Source organism: Mesoplodon densirostris, chromosome 11, assembly GCF_025265405.1.
Source record: "Mesoplodon densirostris isolate mMesDen1 chromosome 11, mMesDen1 primary haplotype, whole genome shotgun sequence".
Classification (NCBI taxonomy): Eukaryota; Metazoa; Chordata; class Mammalia; order Artiodactyla; family Ziphiidae; genus Mesoplodon; species Mesoplodon densirostris.
Genome location: NC_082671.1, coordinates 96,776,867 through 96,799,137, shown reverse-complemented (window position 1 = coordinate 96,799,137; position 22,271 = coordinate 96,776,867). Strand labels below are relative to the sequence as shown.

The 22,271-nt window shown below is 38.2% G+C and overlaps 1 protein-coding gene across 3 annotated transcripts in view; it reads left to right on the top strand.

Moving 5' to 3' along the window:
* The window catches only part of TMTC2 (transmembrane O-mannosyltransferase targeting cadherins 2), a 423,341-nt gene that overhangs the window by 222,773 nt on the left and 178,297 nt on the right, over window positions 1-22,271 (top strand). The window lies entirely within an intron of this gene.

Below are 22,271 nucleotides of genomic sequence, written 5' to 3'. Positions count from 1 at the left end.
CAGTGGTTATATTTCAAAGGAACTGAAACTCACATATAATTAAAATAAGTGTAAAGTTACTTTATTCTGATTTCCGTATTAGTTTTGTATTTGATTCTTAAAATGCTGTAACATTTCTTTGCCTTTTTTTTTTTTTTGCGGTACACGGGCCTGTCACTGTTGTGGCCTCTCCCGTTGCGGAGCACAGGCTCGGGACGCGCAGGCTCAGCAGCCATGGCTCACGGGCCCAGCCGCTCCGCAGCATATGGGATCTTCCCAGACCGGGGCACGAACCCGTGTCCCCTGCATCGGCAGGCAGGCAGAGTCTCAACCACTGCGCCACCAGGGAAGCCCTCTTTGCCTTTTTTTTTTTTTAAATTAAACATATGTGAAATATTTCATTCATTGAGAAATATATACACATACCTCATATTTGAACCACTTAAAGGATACTACTAAAACATGCATTTTGCAGATTAAGAGAAAGCTATTACCAGAACAGTTGATGACCTCCCCCATACCTCTTCTTATTTCACAGTTTTGTTTCTTTCATTTGTGTTCTCTTATTTTATGCTAGAACCCCCATTACAATCTCAAACAAGAGTGATGACAGCAGGATTTTTGTCTTATTCTTGTTTAAGAAAGAATGTTTTAAATATTTCACCATTAATTATGTGTACTTTATAGGTTTTTCAGTAGACAGCTTTTATCAGTAGAATTTTCCTCTTATTTCTAGTCTAAAATTTCTTTTTAGGAATTAATGTTGATAATGATAGTGATTTTCTCCACTCAATCTATTTATGTTAATGATTTATATTAATAGATTTTCTAATGTTGAACCTACTTTGCATTCCTGGAATAAGCCCCAAAATTACTTATAATGTTTTATCAAATTTATATTCTTCTAAATTTGTTTTTCATCCATGTCCCTGAGTGAGTGGCACTTCCCTTCAGGGGGTTTGAGTTTGTTTGGCTTCTCCAATCTGACCTCCCTTTTGAAACCGACTAAACCCCAAGCCCTTTTCCTCTTAGTTTCACAGATGTACGCAAGGTGAATACCATCTTCAGAACCGTTTAACCTTCTAGATTCCTGCTTTCAAGCAGTTTCTAAGCTTAGGGATTGCCCTTGCTTTCCCATCAATTAATACATTCATTAACAAATATTTTGTAATTTCTGTCTAGCATGTTTTCTGTACTAGGAGGCAATCTCTGAACATAAGAGTTTCACTGTACTGTCGGAAAGAGAAACACCTAAGAAATATCCTTCAATATAGCATCTATTAAGGAATGGGTTAGCTACGTTAGAAGTTAGAGTTTGAGAATAGAGTTGTTTGTTTATGACATATAAGATATTTTTGAAATTTTAAATTCTCCTTCCACAAGAGAACCAAGTTGCCTAAGTAAGCTAAAAAGTATATTGGAGCACTGTCTTAAGCAAAATCAAATTACAGGTATTTGACCCTTATAAAACACAGAAGGGTAATGTATATTTGTTTTCTGCTGTAATATAAACTTTCAGATAATGTCACAGATATAGCCGATTTTCAAGAAGACAAACACACATGTTTTTTAGTTTTACCCTTATTACATGTGCACACCTATTACTGGTGATGGTGGAAGTAAAAGAAAATTCCAGTTAAATCTCAAGGGATTATGGAAAAATCTGAGATGTTCCAAGTTGTATAATTATTGAAAAAGACTTGGATGTAGAAGACTGTTTATATATAACTCTATGGGAGAAACAAAGTGTGAGCCCTATTTTTATGCATATGGGTGTTAAATTAGAAATCTCTCCTCTGTTTAGTTTTAGTTTTTAGTTTAGTGTTAAATTTATTTCTAATTTAAACATAGGAATATTACCACCCAGGAGGATCTAGTGGAAACATATATGTGCTTACTAAAAAATAAGGACCAAACACTAAAAGATACGATTTAAAAATGATAATATTATTTACCAAGTAAGACACTACAATCCAACTTGATTAAATAGTAGAGAGAAACAGGCACAAACAAACAAACAAAAAAACTTGCTCAAGGGCTGGACTCTGTTAGGGGCTTTGTTGTGTCTTGCATTTAGGAGTCTAAATCCCAATGATGTTAGCTGATGCTCTGAACATTTATTCAGTCACTTTAAACAGCATAATTCAGTTTCTCTATGTAAAACACTATGGGGTATTATATTAAAATATCAACATTAACATCTTTCTTGGGAGTAGCGTAGGCATACATTTTAATTGGGAGAACTTTCTCTCTAGGAATTGGAAGTTTAGAAAGAAGGGACTGGATTAGATATGCAATACAATAGTTGAGAGTCAAATTTTGACAAGAACAGATAACTGAGGTGTCAACGAACTTTTTTTCTAGCTCTTTCCCTGGATGGCAGAGGAAACTTATAGTCTTATAATGTTTGGGGCTCTGCATATTACAACTGGGAGTTTGTATAATAAAGAAATGCGATAAACTTTCTTTCTTCTCTTCCTCTCTTTTCTTTCCTTGGGAAAAGAGAGTAAATTTCTCAAATTATGTATCACGAGACTACCAGGAAGGAACAGGAGGTCTGAGATATGTTGAGATAATATCTGGTTTTACTTTATCAGTTGGCTTATTCTTTTTGTTTTGTTTTTTTTATGTGTGGTACGCGGGCCTCTCACTGTTGTGGCCTCTCCCGTTGCAGAGCACAGGCTCTGGACACGCAGGCTCAGCGGCCATGGCTCACAGGTCCAGCCGCTCCGCGGCATGTGGGATCTTCCCGGACCGGGGCACGAACCCGTGTGCCCTGCATCGGCAGGTGGACTCTCAACCACTGCGCCACCAGGGAAGCCCGGCTTATTCTTTTTGAGTTTTACAAATAAGCTTTGGTGGTTTGCAAAACTGGTATAGAATATCTCATTTCTCTACTTAGTCTGTTTTCATATTATCTGAATATATCCCAAGGACAGCTTCAAGTCATGTTCACTCTAGTGGTTAAAACTAAATGTTGTGGTCCATATTCATGTGAGTGTTGAAAACAATTTTCAAGTAGAGATAAGTTTCTGGGTTTACATAAAGAAAGCATGAGCGTATTAATTAATGATATTGTACAAATCCATGTGTTGTGCGTTTTTCTTATCTCCAATCACTATTTGAAATTACTTTTGCTCTTGCAATTCTATTATTAGGAAGCAGTGGCACAAGATTTAAAAAATCTCTTTTGCTTTTACAGTTTAGGACCATGATTTTGAGAAAGTTTTTTCGGGCAGGTGATACAGTCACTAAAGTTTTTCTGTGCCATACCTTTGGGCTCTGTGGTGCGATTCTAGAACCAAGAGTCTTAAGTGGTACTTTGATCAGAGACCTGCCTTGCTTTGATCATGGCTGTTGGTTCCCAGCTCATGTCCAAATTGAGCCTGGAGTAGATATTTACTTTTGAGGTTTTTAAGTTAAAAGTTTAGACTTAAAGAAGTACATCCTAACCCCAATCCTGATGATTTCATAGGGCAATATAGCTTCTCTGTGGGTTTTAATCAACCTAAAATGTAAATCCTCTGAATGTCAACACCACTTAGGACTCATGGATGGAATATAGGGGTTTATGCCTCTAAAACCACATATCTAGTCATAATTTCTAGTTGGTAATATTTATTAAACACTAATATGTATCCAGTAGATTTGTTTGGTGTAAAAGGGCCTTTAATGGCCTCTTTTGGATGGATAGATCCAGTTAAGATTAGAGCTTCAGGAAAATGGGCCAGCCCTTCTCTTTCTCATAGTGCTCAACTGATGTGAGAATGTCATTTTAGTGCATTCATCCTTCTGGTTCTTCCTATTTCTTTTACCCCTCTATGTACTAGCTTCCTTTCGCTGTTTGGAAGTAGACTTCCTGAGTTGTACGTTTAAGGCTGTTAAATGAATAACATCATCCTTTGTTTCAATATTTCTCAAGTGATGCAAAAATGCCTCATACAAGTACTGGCTGCACAGCCTTTGAAGAACCCTTATCTGTTTGTCCTGTAGCAGCAAAAAAGGCAAAGAAAATTAACCTCCCTCTTTTTTTCTGTTGTTCATAGTTAGCTGAAAGTACAGAAGAAAATACGTTAAAATAATAGTTGCCCAAGATTTGTGCATATAGAAAAGTAATTGATATTTTTAGAAATTTATTTATTTAATAGCTAATTTTTCTTCTCATTAGCATTCGTAAGTAAATATTTTTCTACTCACATAAATATTTTATTCTTGATACTTGTTTTTACTGATCATTTTTCACTTTTTAAAATGCTGTTTTCTCTGGTTATTAACTCTACTTTTTCCATGTTCAGCACTAGGTGCTGAGTTAAGAGTGACTGTCAAAAAATAATATATTGGACTTCCCTGATGGTGCAGTGGTTAAGAATTTGCCTGCCACACAGACCAGTACCAGTCCATGGCCCGGGGGTTGGGGACTCCTGCTATAGTGGACTTTTTGTTTATAACAGCCCCTCCCAACTTTCCCTTCTCCTCAACAAAAAGTTTCCTCTCCTTTCTTTGCTGGACTCACATGTGGTTTGCTATAGTTGCGTATCTCGAATTGCAGTTGTTTTCTGCTCCCAAATAAACTTGCTTTTGCTTTGCTGGTATTTAAAAAAAAAAAAAAAATCTGCCTGCCAATGCAGGGGATATGGGTTCGATCCCTGGTCTGGGAAGATCCCACATGCTGAGGAGCAACTAAGCCCGTGTGCCACAACTGCTGAGCCTGCACACTGCAACTACTGAAGCCCATGCACCTAGAGCCCATGCTCCACAAGAGAAGCCACCTCAGTGAGAAGCCCGTGCACCACAATGAAGAGTAGCCCCCGCTCGCAATAACTAGAGAAAGCCTGCGAGCAGTAATGAAGACCCAACACAGCCAAAAACTAAATTTAAAAAAATTAATATATTGAATATATTAATGTAATATAGCGTATAACATTGTGTCCTGATGGATATTTGAGATATACAGCATGTTTATCTTAGGAGCTGATTTTTTTTAAATAAAATGTAATCTTTGATTTTTTATTATTTTTCTCTTCTTAAAACTGGCTTTGAGAGTATTTAATGTTGCTTTGAGATTTGTTTTTCTTGACCTGGATTTGCTTGGCAATGAAATCCTCAGTAGCATGACCATAGATTCTGAATACAGGAGATATACTGTTAAAGCATGTATCTAACTGGTTATGCTTTTTATGGATGATGATCTATTAATGACATACTATTCCTTTTCCATAGTAATGTACTTTGCAGAGTTCTGTTTTCTTATTTATTTATCTCAGTGATGCTGGAGTTTAACTTGTGCAAGCATTGTTACACCTGTTTTACAGATGAGAAACTAAAAGAGAGATAGAATGCTTAGGGAGGAAAGGCATGGTAAGTAGGGCAGATTTGTAGTAAGGTAGATGGGGGTCCTAATCCTAACCCAGACCATGAATAGCTGTTATCGTCGTCCTTAGAGTGTCAAGTGGCTGATCTGTATAGTGAGTATAGCAATACCACTGTGTGGGACAGAGTGTGTGTAGCACCCTAGCCCAGGGTTTGGCCCATATTACATGTTTACTTACTACTGTTAATAAGAAATAGGTGAGCCCAGTAATTTACTTCATTGTACCCAGATCTAATTGTTAACAGAGCTAGAACTAAAACCTTAGGTTTGGGATATTTTGGTTTATGTTTCCACATCAAATTTCCTTTTAGTGACACATAATAGGAAATTAACCTGGGGCCATTCAATGGCAGGGACCCATCCAAATGATGACAGGATTCACTGTGAGATAAAGTAGATTATGAGATTCGAGTGTAAAGGAACAAAAGAGAGAACTAAAAAAAAAAAAAAAAAAAAAAAAAAAATCACTTCTCTGTTTTCCCCCTGGAGTTGTTTAGAATTCCTGAACTCTTGCCCTTTCTAAAGGTTGTTCATCTTTTAGAGCTGAGCCAGACTCAAATACCAAATATGTCAGAGACAAACACTAAGAGATTCTTTGGGTCTATTATGTTCCTTATATGAAATCAGAAGCAACTCAACTACTCTGTAGAATTTACAGTCAACCTATGGTAGTGGTTGAACAGCCTCAAAGGCTAAGAGATCAGCCAGATGTGAGGAATTTCTGATGAGTCTTTACTGAATTGGTATGTCTTTTGTATAAGTAGGGTCACTATATACCAGTTATATATTCACCAAGTGTTTTAGATTGACAGTGTAATAGGCCAAAAAAAGGGTCTGTTGGTAAGATTTGAGGAGAGCCTCAAAGCTCAGATGCTTCTAAATTCTTCCTCCTTGTCCAGTCATTATATTTGCAAATGCAACTGTATTTACTGTCTTCATGTATAACGCTGTGGGTTAGTTAATCAGAAACTTCACAGAGAGCACACTGCTATCAGAAACGAACATAAAGAGATTTGTTTTCTTTTGATGGAGAGGCAATGGGGAAAATTTTGAGCACAGATGGGAAATTAAAGAGTGAAGGCTTCCACAGGTGAGACCCAGCTCCACAGACCATGCGTGGCACTGATATCAGACACTGAACTGTGGGCCTGGGGGTGGCTCATAGTTAGTCAGAATACAGTAGAGATTGCAGATGGTAAAATGCTAAGAAATAACCCTAGATATGTTAAAACCAAAACACCTGCACTGAACTGTATATGTGGATATTACAATATGCACATAGATAGCGTAGTGACTAACAGTGCTGTCAAGACAATGTTAACATATCAGTGGGATACTAAATTTTATCTTTTCATTTTTAATACTTTTTTCCCTTATTAGGAATAAGCTTATTTTCAGGTCCGTGTGAAGTAACCAAAGGTAGGGAAATGAGAAATAATTGCATATTATAAAATTGCTCTAATTAGAGTGTAAAAGTGTATATACTATATGTATTCTGGTATCATATGAATCATAATCTTTAAATTATGTGTACTTTTTCCACTTAACATTTTAGCCAGGCAGTTTTTTTTTAACCAATTAACATTATGTTCATTTCTGTAATAATCCAAGGTATAATTACTAGGAAAAATAAATTCTTGTAGGCTTATAAGGGCTCTTATTTCCCTGGAGTCACTATCATACAATTAGTAAAAAGCCCAGGCTACAAATGTTGACTCCCTTACAATGTTTGTTAATGGATAGAATGAGAAATCATTCTGGTTAACAAGAAAAAAAAAACCACATTCACATTAATCTTAAGTTTCATGCAGTTGAGTGGCTCTTTTTTTCCCCTCCTTCTACTTTCTTTCTCTTTTTTCCCTTTCCATTGAGGTTAGAAATTTTAACATAATTATCCTTTATATTTTAAAATGACATTTATTTAACTTATATCTTTAGTAACACCATTTTTGGAACACATCTAAAGTCCAAGTGTTCCATAGTGATTAAAACAAGGGCTTTGGAACCAAGCAGACATAACTTTTAGCTCTGTTAGCTTTTAAGTGTCACTTTCTCGGAGGCACAGTTTCCTCATCCAGTACAGGTACATTAGGCACTCCTGTATTTATTTTCTTTTGCTGCTGGCCTGGCTTAGATAACTGGCAAATTTCAATGTTTAAACTTTTTTGGGGGTAGCATTCTGATTTCAAACAAGTAACTTAGAGAATTGGAGGAAGCAAAATTAGGATTTATCACCTTATTTAAAACAGTATTAAATGATTCAATTTTGCCAGATCTTTACATAGAACTTGGTGTTGATATAGGGACTAAAGACATATATTAAAGTTCTAAAGTAAAAATAAATTACAGCTGAAGGCAGAAGTCAAAAATGGAGTCCTTGCTGATTTTGGTGGCTGTGTTCACTGCACCAATGAAATGGAAATGCTGGTATGATAACCCTGAGGCATGACTGCATGCCTGAATGTTAAGTAGCTAAAATTTGAATATTAAGAGATTCATTCATCTTTTTTTTTAACATCTTTATTGGAGTATAATTGCTTTACAATGGTGTGTTAGTTTCTGCTTTATAATAAAGTGAATCAGCTATACATATATCCCCATATCTCCTCCCTCTTGCATCTCCCTCCCACCCTCATTCATCTTATTAGCTAATTTTTCAAAGAGTAATGCATGCCTTAATCATAAAATTATTTAAACTTTTTTTTAATAATCAATGAATATAAATATCTCCAAACTTTTAGTGTAAAGTAAAAATATCCTTGAATGGCTTCCCTGGTGACACAGTGGTTGAGAAGCCACCTGCCAATGCAGGGGACACAGGTTTGATCCCTGGTCCAGGAAGATCCCACATGCCGCGGAGCAACTAAGCCCATGCGCCACAACTACTGAGCCTGCGCTCTAGAGCCCGTGCTCCACAACAAGAGAGGCCACTGCAGTGAGAAGCCTGCGCATGACAACAAAGAGTAGGCCCCCTCGCCACAACCAGAGACAAGCCCGTGTGCAGCAACAAAGACCCAATGCACCCAAAAATAAAATAAGTAAAATTAAATTAATGAAAAAAATATATATCCTTGAAAAAATGGCTCAAATCTCCCTGCATTGATTTTGTGAAATATATCAAGTGCTATGAAATTGCAGTAGTTACTTTACAGTAAGTTTGAATTACTTTATGAACTTAGAGCTGCTGTATTTGAATGAGGGCTTTGAAAAAATTTTGGAAGGATTCATTGCTGTAGATCACTTAACATTTCCAGAAGGGCCTCACATTTGATTTTCTCTTTAGAAGAACTTTCGCAAGATGGGAATATTTAATTGTTTTTCTGCCTTTCAAAGAACATAAAATGAACTGTGGCAGATTGTGGACGAAGTACAAGAGAAGCTTTCCTTGTGAATTAAGGTCAAGTTTCTTAGTAAGTGGATACCTTTTAGATGCAGTTAAATACCAGTGTGAAAGGCCCTTGAGATATGAGTTATTCTTGCTTCTTTGCTTCCTGATTTTGTTTAAAAGAAAAATTTCGTTTTCTTTTTGAAAAGTTCTTAGTCCTAAGAACTAAGTCATGTACTTGTTAAACAATGCTTTTTAAATCTCTGTCACATGTAAGGCATCTTCAGGGCACTTAGGAGTCCTTGATGAATGTACCTAAATCCCCAGTATCTTTGAGCAACAACCATTTATTTACATAGGTAGACTCTGTTCTCTTTCCACTGCATTAACTAGAAAATGTGACATTTAAAATTCCGTTCCCGAAGAAATGTAAAACACTTAATATATTGTTTGGCATCAATTTTTCTGTAGTATAGAAAATACATTATGAAATATGGGTACTAGATAGCTTTAGTTTGTTGTTTCTGGAGTATCTTGTCCCTACTAGTTCTGAGCGGATGACTCATTTGGATAATTTATCTTGGTTCCGTATTGTACTCTAGTCCCTCAATTAAATATGTGTAAATATTGAGTACTATAATATGTGATCTACTTTGTATTCTGACTCAGTGTTGAGAGGGTGCGATTTCGATGCCTGGAAACAGATCTGGTTCTCTATTGTCATTAACTTTGCAATTTAAAAAGTTAACTTCAGTTTATACATCAATGAAATGGGTATAGTAATGGACCTCAAAGGTTATTATTATTTTTTAAAATGAATTTATTTATTTATTTTTGGCTGTGTTGGGTCTTCGTTTCTGTGCGAGGGTTTTCTCTAGTTGTGGTGAGCAGGGGCCACTCTTCATCACGGTGCGCGGGCCTCTCACTGTCGCAGCCTTCTCTTCTTGCGGAGCACAGGCTCCAGACGCACAGGCTCAGTAGCTGTGGTGCACGGGCTTAGCTGCTCCGCAGCATGTGGGATTTTCCCAGACCAGGGCTCGAACCCATGTCCCCTGCATTGGCAGGCGGACTCTCAACCACTGTGCCACCAGGGAAGCCCTCAAAGGTTATTTTTGTGTTAAATAAATTCTGGACACTGTCAAGCATATAGTAAACTTTAAATAAATGAAAGCACTGTTATTTTTATTATCCCAGTATACATATATTTTTATTCCCTCTCCACCTCTCCTCCTCCCTTCACCTTTTCCTTCTCTTTTTCTCTCCCTAGGCTTATAGTGGTGCACATTAAGCCCATGAAATGGGACAGTAGTCCCCCAACAAGAGCAGCTTCTTATAGTATAACCTGTGTCAAAAATAGGAATAAAATGAGTACTCTGAATATTTTGAAATGCTGTTTGTTGGGAAAAACTTTCAAACATTACATTGAGACTTTAGGATAAACTGATTACATTTTTTTTAAACTTCAAATAAGTGCTTTATTATCTCCAGCGCTTTAATGTGTGAATTGGATTCATCTGGGCACACTATTAAAATATAGACTTTAAAAAACTAGATACATTTTTTTAGGCTTCACTCACAATTTCTTGGAAGAATTTCAGGGATTTTATTCCAGTCAAACTGTAGTTTTAAAGGTCACTGCAGTGAAATAAATGCATCAATAAAATATATGAGATTAAAAATGTAAAAAGTGTAAATGACATTAAATATTAATGAAACTACAAGATCTTTAAGTTATGTTGGTCCAAAGTATAATTACCAAGTGAAAATTTGAAGATAATCTCAAACATCTGTTTCGAATTGTCTTAGTACAAGAAAAAGTTTAGTGAATGTTAAAACCCTTTACTCCTGAAGTAGGATATAGAATAACCCCATCACTATTTTAAAAGAATGTGAAGTGTGACCTTCATTTCCCTTTTGTCCCTTCTTTCCTATCCCCCCCTCCCCTCCATTCTCCTTTTCATCCCCTGCTACCCAGCTACAGAAGTTAATTATATTCCTCAGTTTGCAGCCGATCCCTACAACTTTCCTCTCTTTTATTTATGTATTTCTTCCCTTTTATCTCTATTCCTAACTTGAATTTCCCTTGGCATCATAGGTAACTGCTCTAATGTACTTGATTTGCATCCTTGGATTTATAATGTACCCTTGTAAAATATGTAGTGATATTTTGGGTGGGAATGAATTTTTAATATTTTTAAAAGAATGCATTAGATATTTTGAATCTTTGTAGGCTTTTCAAGGTCCATTCATGTTACAGTATTTACACGGAATTTGCTGGTCCTCACTGCTGTATAGTAATTCATGAAGTTTATGTCTCACATGATACTCCCATGATGGACAGGTTGATTATTTCCTACTATCAGCCAACACTAAGAGCCTTGCATTAAACATCCTCTTAATGTTCTCTCAGAATTTCTCTGGAAGTGGGATTGCTGGTCAGGGATGATTCATGACGTAGTCAGTAACATTTGCTGATTTGACAGAGTAAGTACTGTCAGATGGCAGAACGCAGTGGTTTCCCCAGGCTACAAGGCCCCCGACAGTGCACAGGGTCCATTCCACATCCCCACCAGTATCTGGCCTTATCCAGTTTTCTAATTTTTGCCAGTCTCAAGTCTCATTGTTATAATTTGCATTTCTCTGGGTTACTAAGGAATTTGAGTATTAGTTAAAATTATTTAATGTATTCTAGAATTTATTTTGGTTTCCCTTTTTGTAGATTCCTGTTCATATCCTTTGCCCATTTTTTTCCCCCGCTGTTGGATTTCTTATTTTCTTATTGCTTTGTTTGGAGTTTTTTTATTTCTAAGTACAGATCCTTGTTTGCTTAGATGTTTGAAATATCTTCTCCTGGTGTATTAATGCATGTCCATAGTGTCCTTCAATAAATAGAAGTCCTTCGTTTTGAGATACTCAAATTCATCAATTGTTTTACTTTTTGAGTTCTGTTTGGAGGTCTTTTTAAGAAGCTACTTTCCCTTCCACAGAGGTAATCTATATATTCTTATGCTGGCTTTACTTTTCTTTCTTTTTTTTTTTTCTTGCCTTTACATCTTTATTGGAGTATAACTGGTTTACAATGGTGTGTTACTGTCTGCCTTATAACAAAGTGAATCAGCTATACATATACATATGTTCCCATATCTCTTCCCTCTTGCGTCTCCCTCCCTCCCTCCCACCCTCCCTATCCCACCCCTCCAGGCGGTCACAAAGCACCGAGCTGATCTCCCTGTGCTATGTGGCTGCTTTCCACTATCTACCTTACGTTTGGTAGGGTATATATGTCCATGTCTCTCTCTCGCTTTGTCACAGCTTACCCTTCCCCCTCCCCATATCCTCAAATCCATTCTCTAGTAGGTCTCTGTCTTTATTCCTGTCTCACCCCTAGGTTCTTCATGACATTTTTTTTCTTAAATTCCATATATATGTGTTAACATATGGTATTTGTCTTTCCCTTTCTGACTTACTTCACTCTGTATGACAGACTCTAGGTCTATACACCTCATTACAAATAGCTCAATTTCATTTCTTTTTATGGCTGAGTAATATTCCATTCTGTATATGTGCCACATCTACTTTATCCATTCATCCGATGATGAACACTTAGGTTGTTTCCATCTCCGGGCTATTGTAAATAGAGCTGCAATGAACATTTTGGTACATGACTTTTTTTTTTTTTTTTTTGTGGTACGTGGGCCTCTCACTGTTGTGGCCTCTCCCGTTGCGGAGCACAGGCTCCGGATGCACAGGCTCAGCGGCCATGGCTCACAGGCCCAGCCGCTCCGTGGCATGTGGGATCTTCCTGGACCGGGGCACGAACCTGCGTTCTCTGCATCGGCAGGCGGTCTCTCAACCACTGCGCCACCAGGGAAGCCCCCATGACTCTTTTTGAATTATGTTTTTCTCAGGGTATATGCCCAGTAGTGGGATTGCTGGGTAATATGGTAGCTCTATTTGTAGTGTTTTAAGGAACCTCCATACCGTTCTCCATAGCGGCTGTACCAATTCAAATTCCCACCAGCAGTGCAAGAGTGTTCCCTTTTCTCCACACCCTCTCCAGCATTTATTGTTTCTAGATTTTTTGATGATGGCCATTCTGACTGGTGTGAGAAGATAACTCATTGTAGTTTTGATTTGCACTTCTCTAATGATTAATTATGTTGAGCATTCTTTCATGTGTTTGTTGGCAGTCTGTATATCTTCTTTGGAGAAATGTCTATTTACGTCTTCTACCCATTTTTGGATTGGGTCATTTGTTTTTTTGTTATTGAGCTGCATGAGCTGCTTATAAATTTTGGAGATTAATCCTTTGTCAGTTGCTTCATTTGCAAATATTTTCTCCCATTCTGAGGGTTGTCTTTTGGTCTTGTTTATGGTTTCCTTTGCTGTGCAAAAGCTTTTAAGTTTCATTAGGTCCCATTTGTTTATTTTTGTTTTTATTTCCATTTCTCTAGGAGGTGGGTCAAAAAGGATCTTGCTGTGATTTATGTCATGGAGTGTTCTGCCTATGTTTTCCTCTAAGAATTTGATAGTGTCTGGCCTTACATTTAGGTCTTTAATCCATTTTGAGCTTATTTTTGTGTATGGTGTTAGGGAGTGATCTAATCATACTTTTACATGTCCCTGTCCAGTTTTCCTAGCACCACTTATTGAAGAGACTGTCCTTTCTCCCCTGTACATTCCTGCCTGCTTTATCAAAGATAAGGTGACCATATGTGCATGGGTTTATCTCTGGGCTTTCTATCCTGTTCCATTGATCTATCTTTCTGTTTTTGTGCCAGTACCATACTGTCTTGATTACTGTAGCTTTGTAGTATAGTCTGAAGTCAGGGAGCCTGATTCCTCCAGCTCCATTTTTCGTTCTCAAGACTGCTTTGGCTATTCAGGGTCTTTTGTGTTTCCATGCAAATTGTGAAATTTTTTGTTCTAGTTTTGTGAAGAATGCCAGTGGTAGTTTGATAGGGATTGCATTGAATCTGTAGATTGCTTTGGGTAGTAGAGTCATTTTCACAATGTCAATTCTTCCAATCCAAGAACATGGTATATCTCTCCATCTATTTGTATCATCTTTAATTTCTTCCATCAGTGTCTTATAATTTTCTGCATACAGTTCTTTTGTCTCCTTAAGTAGGTTTATTTCTAGATATTTTTTTGTTGTTGCAGTGGGAGTGTTTTCTTGATTTCACTTTCAGATTTTTCATCATTAGTATATAGGAATGCCAGAGATTTCTGTGCATTAATTTTGTATCCTGCTACTTTACCAAATTCACTGATTAGCTCTAGTAGTTTTCTGGTAGCATCTTTAGGATTCTCTATGTATAGTATCATGTCATGTGCAAACAGTGACAGCTTTACTTCTTCCTTTCCGATTTGGATGCCTTTTATTTCCTTTCTTCTTTGATTGCTGTGGCTAAAACTTCCAAAAGTATGTTGAATAAGAGTGGTGAGAGTGGGCAACCTTGTCTTGTTCCTGATCTTAGTGGAAATGGTTTCAGTTTTTCACCATTGAGGACGATGCTGGCTGTGGGTTTGTCATATATGGCCTTTATTATGTTGAGGAAAGTTCCCTCTATGCCTACTTTCTGCAGGGTTTTTATCATAAATGGGTGTTGAATTTTGTCGAAAGCTTTCTCTGCATCTATTGAGATGATCATATGGTTTTTCTCCTTCAATTTGTTAATATGGTGTATCACGTTGATTGATTTGCATATATTGAAGAATCCTTGCATTCCTGGAATAAACCCCACTTGATCATAGTGTATGATCCTTTTAATGTGCTGTTGGATTCTGTTTGCTAGTATTTTGTTGAGGTTTTTTGCATCTATGTTCATCAGTGATATTGGCCTGTAGTTTTCTTTCTTTGTGACATCCTTGTCTGGTTTTGGTATCAAGGTGATGGTGGCCTCACAGAATGAGTTTGGGAGTGTTCCTCCCTCTGCTATATTTTGGAAGAGTTTGAGAAGGATACGTGTTAGCTCAATTCTAAGTGTTTGATAGAATTCACCTGTGAAGCCATCTGGTCCTGGACTTTTGTTTGTTGGAAGATGTTTAATCACAGTTTCAATTCCAGTGCTTGTGATTGGTCTGTTCATATTTTCTATTTCTTCCTGATTCAGTCTTGGCAGGCTGTGCATTTCTAAGAATTTGTCCATTTCTTCCAGGTTGTCCATTTTATTGGCATAGAGTTGCTTGTAGTAATCTCTCATGATCTTTTGTATTTCTCTAGTGTCAGTTGTTACTTCTCCTTTTTCATTTCTGATTCTATTGATTTGAGTCTTCTCCCTTTTTTTTTTTTTTTTTTTTTGCGGTACACGGGCCTCTCACTGTTCTGGCCTCTCCTGCTGCAGAGCACAGCCTCCGGATGCACAGGCTCTGTGGCCGTGGCTCACGGGCCCAGCCGCTCTGTGGCATGCGGGATCCTCCCGGACTGGGGCACGAACCCGTGTCCCCTGCATCGGCAGGCGGACTCTCAACCACTGGGCCACCAGGGAAGCCCTCCCTTTTTTTTTTTGATAAGTCTGGCTAATACTTTATCAATTTTGTTTATCTTCTCAAAGAACCAGCTTTTAGTTTTATTGATCTTTGCTATCGTTTCCTTCAATTCTTTCTCATTTATTTCTGATCTGATTTTTATGATTTCTTTCCTTCTGCTAACTTTGGGGGTTTTTTGTTCTTCATTCTCTAATTGCTTTAGGTGCAAGTTTAGGTTGTTTATTCGAGATGTTTCATGTTTCTTAAGGTAGGATTGTATTGCTATAAACTTCCCTCTTAGAACTGCTTTTGCTGCATCCCATAGGTTTTGGGTCGTCGTGTCTCCATTGTCACGTGTTTCTAGGTATTTTTTTATTTCCTCTTTGATTTCTTCAGTGATCACTTCGTTATTAAGTAGTGTATTGTTTAGCCTCCATGTGTTTGTATTTTTTACAGCTCTTTTCCTGTAATTGATATCTAGTCTCATAGCATTGTGGTCAGAAAAGATACTTGATACGATTTCAATTTTCTTAAATTTACCAAGGCTTGATTTGTGACCCAAGATATGATCTATCCTGCAGAATGTTCCATGAGCACTTGAGAAAAATGTGTATTCTGTTGTTTTTGGATGGAATGTCCTATAAATATCAATTAAGTCCATCTTGTTTAAGGTATCATTTAAAGCTTGTTTCCTTATTTATTTTCATTTTGGATGATCTGTCCATTGGTGAAAGTGGGGTGTTAAAGTCCCCTACTATGAATGTGTTACTGTCGATTTCCCCTTTTATGGCTGTTAGTATTTGCCTTATGTACTGAGGTGCTCCTATGTTGGGTGCATAAATATTTACAATTGTTATATCTGCTTCTTGGATCGATCCCTTGATCATTATGTAGTGTCCTTCTTTGTCTTTTGTAATAGTCTTTATTTTAAAGTCTATTTTGTCTGATATGAGAATTGCTACTCCAGCTTTCTTTTGGTTTCCATGTGCATGGAATATCTTTTTCCATCCCCTTACTTTCAGTCTGTATGTGTCTCTAGGTCTGAAGTGTGTCTCTTGTAGACAGCATATATATGGGTCTTGTTTTTGTATCCATTCAGCCAATCTGTGTCTTTTGGTGGGAGCATTTAGTCCATTTACATTTAAGGTAATTATCGATATGTATGTTCCCATTCCTATTTTCTTAATTGTTTTGGGTTTATTATTGTAGGTCTTTTCCTTCTGTTGTGTTTCTTGCCTAGAGAAGTTCCTTTAGCATTTGTTGTAAAGCTGGTTTGGTGGTGCTGAACTCTCAGCTTTTGCTTGTCTGTAAAGGTTTTAATTTCTCCATCAAATCTGAATGAGATCCTTGCTGGGTAGAGTAATCTTGGTTGCAGGTTCTTCTCCTTCATCACTTTAAATATGTCCTGCCAGTCCCTTCTGGCTTTCAGAGTTACACTGAAAGATCAGCTGTTAACCTGATGGGGATTCCCTTGTGTGTTATTTGTTGTTTTTCCCTTGCTGGTTTTAATATGTTTTCTTTGTATTTAATTTTTGACAGTTTGATTAATATGTGTCTTGGCATGTTTCTCCTTGGATTTACCCTGTATGGGATTCTCTGTGCTTCCTGGACTTGATTAACTATTTCCTTTCCCATATTAGGGAAGTTTTCAACTATAATCTCTTCAAATATTTTCTCAGTCCCTTTCTTTTTCTCTTCTTCTTCTGGAACCCCTATAATTCGAATGTTGGTGTGTTTAATGTTGTCCCAGAGGTCTCTGAGACTGTCCTCAGTTCTTTTCATTCTTTTTTCTTTATTCTGCTCTGCAGTAGTTATTTCCACTATTTTCCAGGTCACTTATCTGTTCTTCTGCCTCAGTTATTCTGTTATTGATCACATCTAGAGTATTTTTAATTTCATTTATTGTGTTGTTCATCATTGATTGTTTTTTAGTTCTTCTAGGTCCTTGTTAACTGTTTCTTGCATTTTGTCTATTCTATTTCCAAGATTTTGGATCATCTTTACTATCATTATTCTGAATTCTTTTTTAGGTAGACTGCCTATTTCCTCTTCATTTCTTAGGTCTGGTGGGTTTTTTTCTTGCTTCTTCATCTGCCTTGTGGTTTTCTGTCTTCTCATTGTGCTTATCTTACTTTGTTTGGGGTCTCCTTTTCGCAGGCTGCAGGTTCGTAGTTCCCGTTGTTTTTGGTGTCTGTCCCCAGTGGCTAAGGTGGTTTAGTGGGTAGTGTAGGCTTCCTGGTTGAGGGGACTGGTGCCTGTGTTCTGGTGAATGAGGCTGGATCTTGTCTTTCTGGTGGGCAGGTACACGTCTGGTGGTGTGTTTTGGGGTGTCTGTGGCCTTATTATGATTTTAGGCAGCCTCTCTGCTAATGGGTGGGGTTGTGTTCCTGTCTTGCTAGTTGTTTGGTATAGGGTGTCCAGCACTGTAGCTTGCTGGTCGTTGAGTGAAGGTGGGTGCTGGTGTTGAGATGGAGATCTCTGGGAGATCTTTGCCGTTTGATATTATGTGGAGCTGGGAGGTCTCTTGTGGACCAGTGTCCTGAAGTTGGCTCTCCTACCTCAGAGGCACAGCACTGACTCCTGGCTGGAGCACCAAGAGCCTTTCATCCACACTCCTCAATTTGGGATGATTTGTTGTGTATTCATGTATTCTACAGATGCAGGGTACATCAAGTTGATTGTGGAGCTTTAATCCGCTGCTTCTGAGGCTGCTGGGAGAGATTTCAGTTTCTCTTCTTTGTTCTCACAGCTACCGGGGCTCAGCTTTGGATTTGGCCCCGCCTCTGCGTGTAGGTCGCTGGAGGGCTTCTGTTCTTCGCTCACACAGGATGGGGTTAAAGCAGCAGCTGCTTAAGGGGCTCTGACTCACTCAGGCCGGGGGTGTGGGGTGGTGTTGGTAGGGGCACGGAGGCGGGGCGAGCGTGCGGTGGCAGAGGCCGGCGTGACGTTGCAGCAGCACGAGGCGCACCTGCGTTCTCCCGGGGAAGTTGTCCCTGGATCCCGGGACCCCGGCAGTGGCGGGCTGTACAGGCTCCCAGGAAGGGGAGTGTGGATAGTGACCTGTGCTCGCACACAGGCTTCTTGGCGGCAGCAGCAGCAGCCTTAGCGTCTCATGCCCGTCTCTGGGGTCCGCGCTGATAGCTGCGACTCGCGCCCTTCTCTGGAGCTCCTTTAAGCGGCGCTCTGAATCTACTCTCCTCGCGCACCAGGAAACAAAGAGGTAAGAAAAAGTCTCTTGCCTCTTCGGCAGCTCCAGACTTTTTCCCGGACTCCCTCCCGGCTAGCTGTGGCGCACTAACCCCCTTCAGGCTGTGTTCACGCCGCCAACCCCAGTCCTCTCCCTGGGATCCGACCGAAGTCCGAGCCTTTGCTCCCAGCCCCGCCCGCCCCGGTGGGTGAGCAGACAAGCCTCTCGGGCTGGTGAGTGCTGGTCGGCACGGATCCTCTGTGCGGGAATCTCTCCACTTTGCCCTCCACACCCCTGTTGCTGCGCTCTCCTCCGTGGCTCCGAAGCTTCCCCCCTCTGCCACCCGCAGTCTCCGCCCGCGAAGTGGTTTCCTAGTGTGTCGAAACCTTTCCTCCTTCACAGCTCCCTCCCACTGGCGCACATCCTGTCCCTATCCTTTTGTCTGTGTTTATTCTTTTCTCTTTTGCCCTACCCAGGTACGTGGGGGTGTTTCTTGCCTTTTGGGAGGTCTGAGGTCTTCTGCCAGTGTTCAGTAGGTGTTCTGTAGGAGCTGTTCCACGTGTAGATGTGTTTCTGGTGTATCTGTAGGGAGGAAGGAGATCTCCGCGTCTTACTCTTCCGCCATCTTTTCCTCCTCTCCCCTGTTAGCTTTACTTTTTCACATTTATCTTTTAAAACCATCTAGAGTTTACCTTTGTATATGGTGAATATGCTATAAAGACCCAGTTTCATTTTTCTCTTCTATTATTGTTATTAGAATACATTTTTTGAGTTTGTTAATAAATTATGCTAAAATATTGTTTGGAATTATATAGAATTTATAGATTAATTTTGGGAGAATTGACATCTTTATAGTGTTAAATTGTCCCATCCGTGAGCCTTGGAATATTTCTCCATATTTTTTGAGTTTTGGTTTGGATACTTTAAAGTCATCAGACCAGCTAGGTGTAAAAATTGATCTGATATAAAACAGTTGACTTGGTTGATATGATCAAATTTGTCAAGTAGTAGGAAAAAAAAAAAAAACCCGAAAGCTACACTGATTAATTCTATAGGTTAATTATATAGATTTGAAATCATCACATTAGCCCTTTTAAGATGTAGTTTTTATAGTTTATTTTAATGTATTTTCCTTTAAACTATAATATATCTGTAAAAGCTAGATTTTAATTGGTTTATATGTCAACAATGTTTTTTTTTTCCCTCCTTTTTGTTTTATCACTGAAACATGAACAACTTTTGTGAAAAGGTTACTATTTAGTTGACTACTAACAGGATTTTTAATTTTAGGTTATATTCTGTAGGGTAGCTTTATATTTTTAGAAGTAATCTTTAGGTTAGCATTGGGTTCTGGTAGCATTGAAGCAAATATCAATAGTATTTAAATTTAAAAGTATGGAATAGTAACATTAAAAAAAAAGTAGGCAAAAATTTTAGGCTTAGTCTTGTCAGCTCTTACTTAAAAACCTAAACTCTCTTTTGGTAAACACAGTACTAAAGAGCAATTAGGAAGAAGGGATTTTGAAGAATTGTTTTCATATTTGCATGTGATGAAATCCTCTATGTTGGTGCCTTTCAGGCAGAGACCAGCAGGAACACACTAGTAGTAAGGAGTTTGGCTTAAGTACTCCTTGCACTGAAGGAACACTGCACCACTGGGGTCCTGGGGAATCTCATTATATGTCCTGTCATTGGATTTGGATTTTGGTTGGGTGATTTGGGAAAGGGTCTAAGGAAACAGGGGAGTCCTCTAGATCGGATGCTGGGACAATTCTATCTATGCCTGGTTAAAGACGTCATTTTTTTAGCAAGTGAGGGGGTTGTTTGCTGTTTTGTGGGTGGTACAGTGGCCTTTTTCTTTTTTGTGTTTAGTAAAATTATGAAGTGATCTTGTTTGGTATCATTTACCATTGTCTCAAAGTAACCTTGTCTCCAGCTGTTTTCCTGTTGTATATGTACAACAGGAGAACAGAATGGCCTGTTGGTGAGTGTCAGATGAGTCCAGGACATCAAAGTCTACCCTTTCTTTCCTCTCTCCCGACTACTACCTCTTTCATCCATAAGCAACTAAAATTGTTTAAAAAATACGTACTTAATTTGGGAATTTTCTCCTTTTTGTAGTTACCTAGGGCAATGACTTAATCATAAATACGTGAGTGATTTCTATTTGGACAAAAGCAACTTAGTAACATGCTGTGGCTTTGCCACAGATAACTTACTGATGATTTTTAATTTATAAGTTGTAGTCTTACTTTGAAATAACCATCTCCTCTGCTGCCTTTCCTTGCGGAAGGCATTTTAGATTCTTTGCTCTTACTTTTCCCCCTACCTGGAATCGCTGGTCTTTGCAAGACTACTTCCTTATCCTCAGTTTTTAGAGATCACACCCATTTCCCTATTTCTAAGATATCCCTGTTTAAATTAGCCTCATTTCCTCCATCTTACTTTGTTTTATATTGTTTGTAGCACTTGTCACCTGAAGTTAATTCATTTCTTCTATTGTGTGGTCCTCCCATCCCCACTCCACTCCCCACTTCAAACATAAGCTGCGAGTGGGTGAGAACTTGTATGTATGTACAGTTGTGCCAGCCCCCAATAATGTTTCTGGCACAAATAGGTGCTTAATAAACAAATACATTTATGAATTAATAAATGAACCACTAACCAAATGAGTAAATGTATATTCTAGACATAATTATTTGTTGACTATTAACTATTAATTGGGCTAGAAGTACTTGAAAAAAATGTCAATCAGTTTCTCTGGAAATATGCCTTAATATTCAAAGTAATTTCCTGCTATAATTTTTTTTCATCATCTGTGTTCAAAGACTATGGGTAAGATGGGATAGCATTATGATTATGTTTTCCTGGTGCTTAAATTACTAGTTGGATGCATTTCTCTGGAGTGATTCCAGTGTAAATATATTTTCATTTATTAATGCCACAATCAAAGCAAAACTTTGGGAGAGGTGAGGTGGGTTGAAGAACAGCCTGGCTATTAGAAGTTTCCATTGAGCCATACTTTGTTATGTTGGTGGTGGGATGGGGGGTTGGATATAAAATACATATGGTGTTTTGCCTATTTAATTTGAAGATAATCATAATTTATTTTACTATATGTTTTTCATACTTAGTATTTTTTTAACTTTTATCTTTCAAAAAGATAAGGATTCAATTTTCTATGGACTCATAGTGCCAAGGCCTATTCGTAGCATGTGAATGTTGGTTTGCAGTGAAAGATGAAACTTGGTGTGAAAATATTTATTGAGTATTTGCCACATGGCAGGCACCGTCTTAAACACCCTACGTATACAAACTCATTTAATCCTTGTCAACAAACCCAGGAGATATTATTCTCCCCCATATTACAAATGAGTAAACAGAGGCACAGAGTGTTAAATTACAGGGCACATAAGCAAATTTGGGATTGAAAGAGGCTACACATTTTTATGCATTAAAAAGTGATATCTCAAAACCCATTTCATTCTTCATATACAGCTATTAATTACCCAAATAAATAGATCTTGGCACACATGAGCCTTCTTATCCTCAGCTTCTAGTTGGGAGGGACTCTGATTTCAGGACCCGACACCCCATCTCCTTATGGGAAAGAAAGAAGACAAGAGAAGCACCCAAGTTTGAGGGATAGGTCTGTTTGAGAGCCATGCTGTGTGGGCAGCTGTTAATGGGGTGTCTTATAATATTGAGAAATCATGATTATTTAGAGTGAAACATAAAGGGTATACAGAAAATGTTGATTTTTAAGTGTGACTATGTGTGAAAACACTGTTACTGATTTTACCATGTATGAATTTATTAACAGGAAGGGTATAAAAGAACATTATATGTGAATAAACCATATATACTTAACTTTTTTAAGAAGCATGGTGTTTACTGATACATTCTGATGACTATTAAGCCTTTTTATAGCTTTGATC